This window comes from Bos indicus, chromosome X, assembly GCF_029378745.1.
Source record: "Bos indicus isolate NIAB-ARS_2022 breed Sahiwal x Tharparkar chromosome X, NIAB-ARS_B.indTharparkar_mat_pri_1.0, whole genome shotgun sequence".
Classification (NCBI taxonomy): Eukaryota; Metazoa; Chordata; class Mammalia; order Artiodactyla; family Bovidae; genus Bos; species Bos indicus.
Window position 1 is genome coordinate 112,813,181 of NC_091789.1, and position 8,962 is coordinate 112,822,142.

Here is an 8,962-nt window from a genome sequence, read left to right on the forward strand (position 1 = left end):
GTCTACTGAAACCCGTGCACTCTAGGGTCCATTCTCTGTGACAGAAGAAGCCATTGCAATGAGAAGCCCAAGCACCTCAAGGAAGTGCAGCCCCCGCTTGCAGCAACTAGAGAAAGTCTGCACCTAGCACAGCCAAAAACATTAATAAAAATAAATGATAAAATTATAAATAAAATGGTAAATGATCTTTTTCTTTAAGTCACTCCAATTGGGATTTTTGTTACCAACAACCAGGTGGTGCTAGTGGTAAAGAATCTGCCTGCCAATGCAGATGACATAAGGGACGTGAGTCAGGAAGATCCCCTGGATGAGGACATGGCAACCCACTCCATTATTCTGGCCTGGAGAATCCCCATGGACAGAGGAGCCTGGCGGGCTACAGTCCATAGGGTTGCAGAGTCAGACATGACTGAAGCAACTTAGCACACACACACACACACAACCAAATGCATGCTAACTAATACAAAATTTGGCTAGGTTTTTGAAATTTAATACTCATGGAAAACAACAGGAAAAGAATCATGTATTTCATAAGTCCAGGTTCTACTTCAGAACTTATCATTTATTGGTTGAATGACCTTGGACATCATAAGTTAGTTTCCTTATCTGCCAATGAAAACAATATTCTTTTTATCTCTCTATTCTTCTGGTTAAATGAATGTATTTGATATGCTTTGTAATTTTTAAACTTTTAGAATTAGCACAGTGAATGACTTGTGTGTGTGTGGTGCTATGAGTTGTAGCATATGTATAGATTGATGTAGCCACCACCACAATCAAGATACAAAACAGTTCCCCTCAAAAACCTTCCTTTAAATCCTTTTGTAGTCACATCCTCCTCTTATCCCTAATTCCTGGTGTATTGAGCTTTCTCTCTCCTTATACTTTGCCATTTCCAGAGTGTACCGTGAATGGAATCATACATTAGGTAATCTTTTGAGACTGGTTTCTTTCATTCAGCATAATGCCTTTGGTATTCATCTGTATTGTTGTGTTTGTCATTAGTTTCTTCCTTTTGGTTGTTGACTAGTATTCCATTGTGTGGGTATATCACAGTTTATCCATTCCCCATTAAGAGACAGTTGGGTTGTTTCCTGGTTTTGGAACTTGCACACAGAGCTGCTACAAACATTTATGTATGGGGTTTTGTGTGAACAGAAATTTTATTTCTAGGGTAAATACTTAGGAGTAGAATGGCTGTGTTATATGGGAAGTACATGTTTCACTTTTGAAGAAACTGCCAAAATATTTTCCAGAGTTGCTGTGCCATTTTGTGGTTCCCCCAGTAAAGCATGAGAGTTCCAGTTGCTCTGTGCTCTTGTCAGCACTTGGCATTGTCAGTATATTTCATAGTTGCCACCCAGATGGGTATGTAGTGGTTTCTAATTGTGGTTTTAGTTTGTATTTCCCTAAAGGCTAATGATGCTGAGCATCTTTCCACATGCTATCTATGTATCTTCTTTGGTGAAGTGAAGTCAAAGCGCTCAGTCGTGTCTGACTGTTTGTGACCCCATGGACTATACAGTCCATGGAATTCTCCAGGCCAGAATACTGGAGTGGGTAGCCTTTCCCTTCTCCAGGGGATCTTCCCAACTCAGGGGTTGAACCCAAGTCTCCCGCATTGCAGGCAGATTCTTTACCAGCTGAGCCACAAGGGAAGCCCAAGAATACTGGAGTGGATAGCCTATCTCTTCTCCAGTGGATCTTCCTGACCCAGGAATTGAACCGGGGTCTCCTGCATTGTAGGTGGATTCTTCACCAACTGAGCTATCTGGGAAGCTTTGGTGAAGTATCTGTTAACAATTAAGGCAAAACAAATACAATATTGTAAAGTAATTAGCCTCTAATTAAAACAAATAAATTTAAATTTAAAAAATAAACAAGCTGGGCTACTTTATTTATTTATAAATTTTTATTGAAGTATAGTGTATTTATTATGTTGTATTAATTTCTGCTATTCAGTAAGTGATTCGGTTGTATATATACATATTCTTTTTCATATTCTCATATTCTTTTCCATTATGGCTTTATCACAGGATGTTGAATATAGTTCCCTGTGCTATGTTATAGGATCTTGCTTTTATCCATTCTATATATAAAAACCTACATCTGCTAATCCCAAACTTTCAATCCATCCCTCCCCCACCCCCTTGGCAACCACAAGTCTGTTCTCTATATCTGTGAGTCTGTTTCAAAGATATGTTGATTTGTGTCATATTTTATTTATTTTTTTTATTTTTTTTAATTAATTTTATTTTATTTTTAAACTTTACATAATTGTATTAGTTTTGCCAAATATCAAAATGAATCCACCACAGGTATACATGTGTTCCCCATCCTGAACCCTCCTCCCTCCTCCCTCCCCATACCATCCCTCTGGGTCGTCCCAGTGCACCAGCCCCAAGCATCCAGTATCGTGCATTGAACCTGTTTTAGATTCCACATATAAGTGATATCATGTGGTATTTGTCTCTCTCTTTCTGACTTACTTTGCTTAGTATGATAATCCCTAGGTCCATCCGTGTTGCTGCAAATGGCATGATTTCATTCTTTTAATGGTTGAGTAGTATCCCACTGTATATATGGACCACATCTTCTTTATCCATCCATCTGTCGATGGACATTTAGGTTGTTTCCATGTCTTGGCTATTGTGAATAGTGCTGCTGTGAATGTCGGGATGCATGTATCTTCTTGAATTATAGTTTTGTCCAGATATATGCCTAGGAGTAGGATTGCTAGATCATATGGAAACTCGATTTTTAGTTTTTTGAGGAACTGCCATACTGTTGTCCATAGTGGCTACACCAATTTACACTCCCACCAGCAGGGTAGAAGGATTCTCTTTTCTCCATACCCTCTCCAGCATTTATTATTTGTAGATTTTTTATTAATGGCCACTCAGACCAATGTGAGGTAGTTTGGATTTGCATTTCTGTAATAATTAGTGAAACGAGCATCTTTTCATGTGCCTATTTGCCCTACTTTATTCTTTAACTGAGTTGTTTTCTGATTTTTTTTTATTTTTTTTTTAGATTTGAGAGTTCTTTATATATTCTGGATACAAGACCTTTATTGGATATGTGACTTGCAAATATTTTCTCTCAGACTGTAGCTTGTCTCTTCATTCTCTTGCAGAGCAGAAATTTTAAATTTTGATCAAGTTCTTTTTGTGGATTACACTGTTGCTGCTATATTTACGAACTCTTTGCTAACCCAATGTCACAAAGATTTTCTATGTCTTCTGAAAATTTTATAGCCTTATAAATTACATTTAGATCTATGATCCATTTTGAGATGTCTTGTCTAAGGTAAGGGGTTTAGGTTTGCAGGGGCAGTTGGGGCGTAAGGATGTACAGCTTCCTTTTTATGAAGAGCTCTCTATGTTCTTGGTCATATCTAATTTGCTGAAGAATCCAAAAAATCCTTTTGTATCAATGTCCCTGGAGTGCTTCATAAACTGTAAGTGAAGTGAAGTCGCTCAGTCATGTCCGACTCTTTGCGACCCCATGGACTGACCCCATGGACCATAGCTTACCAGGCTCCTCCGTCCATGGGATTTTTCAGGCAAGTGTACTAGAATGGGTTGCCATTTCCTTCTCCAGGGGATCTTCCTGACCCAGGGATCAAACCTGGGTCTCCCGCGTTGCAGGCAGACGCTTTACCGTCTGAGCCATTATATCATAAAATATAAACCTGTACCCTATTGTAAAAATGTATTCGTATGAGGTCTGGATCTGCATAGGAATTGGCAAAAGAAAATAAATCAGAATTATGAAGTAAACCACCCATCAGCTGGCTACTATTATATTCCTCTCCACTCATAAATATGTCAACCACAGAGCACTTGATAATCTGAAAATTACTTTTTAATTAACAGATGGTAATAGGACTTTGTCAAAATATTGATTCGGGGGTGTTTTCTTGCTACCTCACTGCTAAGTATTTGTTCAAACATGCAGGCCCTAAGGGAGATTGTGAAATCAGTGAAGAAGATCTCTGATCCCCTCTCCACTCCCTTTCCCACCATACCCTTTCAACCAAGGCATATGAAGAAGGTAGACGGGGTCCTACATGAGGACCAAAATACGACCAAATTCTAAACCAGAGCGTGAAATACTGATCATCAAATTCAAGTGTAATCTCTCTTCTCTGTTGTCTTATTAAACCATAGTTCCACTGAAGTTATTCTGTTAATCATTTACTCTGGCAGTTGTTGATTTTAAGTAGAGCCTAGGATTTTTCCGAGCTTAGATAGGGATAAAAATCTCAAGGTTTCAAGCCTGGGGCTTTTTATTTTGTGATCTGGTAAATTTCAGCATTAGAAAACAAGATTGGGAAATTCACACGAAATTCAGGAGGTAGATAAAGGGTAAATAAATCTGATCCAACTTTTATGTCAATGGCAGATGAGATGCAAAAGGTGAGGTTATCTTTCAGGAGTGCACTTTTGTTTACTCAAGCTCCCACCCAGAATCCTACAGCCTTCTCTTCCCCCATAGGCTGATTCCAATTCCTCCCCTTGGAAGCACAGAGGTCAAGCTGTGCATAAAGGAGATTTATTAGCAGACCAGGGGCTATCAGGCATTAAGCAAACAGGAAAATCACAGAGGTTCAAAGTTTACCACTGTCTCAGCAATCATCCATGATGCTCTCTAGGACAGCCAGATCCTTCTAGAGTTTGAGTGATGTGGGGCCCCTGTGAGGCTATGGGGATCACTTTACTGCTGCCCAGGACTTGGCTTAGAAGCACTGTCTTGGATTTCCCTGGAGATCCAGTGGTTAGGACTCTGTGCTTCCACTGCCTGGGGTATGGGTTCGATCCCTGATCAGGGAACTAAGATCCTATGTGCTGCAAGGTGTGACCAAAAACAAGCAAAGAAAACAACAACAAAACCAAAAGAAGCACTGTCCCAACAATAACTTCCACAGGGACATTCTCTCCTGAGCTTAGGACATATATACTGTATGTTCTCAAAAATTACAGCTTAGTGAATGACTTTCATGCCCATTTCTAGTTCTTGGTGAAAGCTATAATCATCTTTGTGGTTGGTGTCTCCCTCTAGATAGTACTTGGAAAATTCACTTGACCTGATTATGATTGTTGTATTTGGCCACCTCGACTAAGGAAGGACTTTGTCCTCACCTTAAGCCAACAGGAAATCACAGCCTTCTTCTCTTAAGGCTGCTCCACTGTTAATAATTCTGTGGCTTCTAAAGATGGGACCTACCCAGAATCCAGAAGATGAACTATGGAAATCTTGCCTCCAAAACAGGAGAGAAACAAGCCCTTTTCTTGGAATTTTCCTGAGTATTTGGCATCTAGGTCATGGAGATTGGGCACTTACCAATACCAATTTCATTCCTCCTGCTTTTATTTTTTTTTTATTTTTTTACATTTTTGCCTCCTAGCAAGTGGGAGTTCTTAGTTCTGGACCAGGGATTGAACCCATGCCCGCTATGGTGGAAATGAAGAGCCTTAACCATTAGACCACCAGGGAAGTCCCTCATCCTCCAGCATTCATTAACTGGAGTTCGTGGATTCCCAGGTCATCCTCAATTGTTACAGTGTGTTTCTACTAGTGCTCGGCTTCTCTGTCTTGTCCCACTCTTTGTGACCCCCATGGACTGTAACCCACCAGGGTCCTCTGTCTATGGGATTTTCCAGGCAAGAGTACTGGAGCAGGTTGCCATTACCTCCTCCAGGGAATCTTCCCGACCCAGGAATTGAACCCATGTCTCCTGCATTGGCAGACAGATTCTCTACCACTGTACCACCTCGGAAGCCCATGTTATTACTAAGGAATAAGCAAATCACCTGGGAAGCAATAGAAGGAGAATGAATCTAGGGATGTGGGAGTCATTCCATTTCTGTTGGAGAGCTGTTTGTTGTGAGCAAATTTCTCTCTAAGCCTCAATTTCCCCTTTCTTTAACTGGTGGTACCAGCAGCCCCATCCCTTGGTTTTGTTGTTTAGATGAAGTGTGGTAATGGATATAGAGTCCTGTAGTACAGTACCTCGCTCAGTTTTTAATAAATGTTAGCTGTCATTAGTTACTAGCATCAGTACATGTGGTGAGAGCCCCCATGCCTGCCCTGGTTGTTGCCTTATGATTTTTGCTTTCCTAAATGGAAGTGTGGAGGTGCCCTCCTTTTTTTCATTGCTATCCTCTAAACTAATCAGAAATAAGAAAGAAACAAAAACAATGTTTCTCAGTGAAGACCTGTGATGTGTTGTCTTCTCTCTTTCCCCTTTCCCCTTAAATGATGGAAAAACCAGGGACTTATTCACCCTTAGTACTTCAACAGCTTAACTATTCAGGTTTCTAATCTTTTATTGTCTGATAGTATTTTCCTTCTGAAACCCTGCCGTGCTAACCAGCCTATCACATTTGAGATGGAAGGGAGATAAAGGAATTACTGATTACTAAGTGCTTTGAAGATGTGAAGGACTCTCTAAGTGCCAAGAGTCATTATTGCCTTCTAGTATAACAAAATGGTATCATAAAAATGGATCATAAAATCTCTTTGCTACCATGGACCCTACTCTTTTTTGCCAGTTAAAAATTACAACTATAGCCTGTTTGTTCAAAGCCACGAGGGCCATGAAAACAACCCCGTCATTTTCTAAAGTTGGTGTCAGTGTCCCTAATCAATTGAACATAAAATGACTCTGGAGATGTGAGCAAATTCATTTTGCAGCGTCCATATGAGAATAACACATCATGATCATCTTCAGTTTCTAATGATATTAGTGACTCTTTCCTCACCTGCAAGCTCTCTGTCTGCAATAAATGTGCTGTCCACATCTCTTCGGCAAGTATTTGTTAGTTTGTATCACTACCTGGTGTTTCCTATGCATCCTGCTTCAGAGCAGCAGGGAACTGGACAGAGAGAAGAAATCATCCAGGTAACCTTGGATTAGGTAAGGGACAAAGTAAATGCATTATTGAGTTTAGAAGACACTGTTTAATCAACTTACAGAAAAGCTATTTGCTAGTTTTCCTATTATGATACCTATGTGCGTGTGTGTGCTTGGTCGCTCAGTCGTGTACAGCTCTTTGCGACCCCATGGACTGTAGCCTGCCAGGCTCCTCTGTCCATGTGATTCTCCAGGCAAGAATATTGGAGTAGGTTACCATCTTCTACTCCATGGGATCTTCCCGACCCAGGGATCGAACCCACATCTCCTCTGTCTCCTGCATTGGCAAGCAGATTCTTCACCACTGAGCCACCTGGGATAGGACAGCTTAAAAAAAATTTTTTTAATTGAAGAATATTTGATTTATAATGTTGTGTTAGTTTCAGATGTATAGAAAAATGATTCATATATATGTATATAAAATATATATTTTCAGGTTCTTTTCCATTATAGGTTATTAAAAGATATTGAATATAGTTCTCTATGCTTTACAGTAGGTTCTTATTGGTTATCTATTTTATATAGAGTAGTTTAAACTAGCCAAGTATAATTGCCTTACCTGGAAGCCCATGTATTTCTTTCTGTTTGGGGAAGACTAGGGACTTTAGTAGGATTTGACAAATGAATAATACATGTGGCATGATGCAAAGAATTGGGTTTCCATTAGAAGCTCTGAACATATTCACAACCCAGGATACCGGGTTGTTTTAGAACCAGATTCATATAAAAGTATTTCATGATTTTGAAATTGATTACAATTTTCAAATCCTTCTGTGATTTTATTTTTATCCCAACACTGCCCTTTGATTTGACAAAGTAATGTTGGCACCTGACACTATCCTTAACTTTATTAAGTGAGTATAATTAAAAGTTACTTGCATTCAATTATTTGCTTATCTGCTTCTTTGATTGTGCTTTCTCTTTTTATCAATACCAATTTTAGCTTCATTTAATCAAAGTGGTGAAATAATTAGATAGATAAGAGATTTAAAGTAAAACTGATGATTCAACCTTGATAAGACCCTAAGACCTCTTGGAATATTAACTTCCTTTATCACTGCTCTCCCTAAGGTTCACCTTGATTTTTATATACATTTTAACTTGGGTGGGATCACAGGGTGGGGAATGAGGGGGAGACGGGTACTGAGGAAGCTATTAAAATAAAAATCAAATGCCAAAAGGCAAGTAAGGTCAAAATGCTTCAATATCTACTATTATAAGAGGAATTCTATACATATTACGACTTGTTGACATATGTAGAACTTTCATATACAGTAAGAAACGGTGTCAAAAATGTTCCTCTAAAACTACTCATTAGATAAAAGGAAAGATGTTAGATTCTGCCTTTATCAAACTTTTAATGTAAGCATAGCAGCTTTCTTACTAGATTCTTGAGAGATCTGAGATCATAGAGTGTTAGACATAGATGGACCAAGGATATCTTAGTCCAGCTCTCTCCTCCAGAGGACCAGGGAGGTACACTGATTTTCTCAAAATCTGGTAATGGAGGGGAAAAGAGAGAAAGCAAGTGAGGGAATGAGAAATAGAAAACAGCTTGTGGACTCCTAGTGAAAGCTCTTTCCATGATTGAATAGGAAGAATTTTCACTAAGTAAATCCCCTACATACGAACGAGTTCCCTTCTGAGAGCACATTCATAAATCCAATTTGCTTGTAAGTCCAACAATGTTAGCCTAGGTACCCAACTAACACAATCAGCTTTACAGTACTGTACTGTTATAGGTTTGTAATACTTTTCACACAAATAATACATAAAAAACAAACACAAAAAATGAGTAATGTCTACCATCTTATCTCCTCACGCCACTCTCTCAATTATTTTCTCTTTTATTTCCATTGTTATCATTTGGCACTTCTTAGCAGTACCAGCTACATCACCGCTGCTTTTATACTTGCTTCCAGACTTTCTGGGCTTGAAATAAAAATACTATACTCTATACCGTATTATACAATAAAGTACACAAAAGCACAGCCACTTATACAGGATGCCTGCACACGACAAGGTATATACCACACACGAACA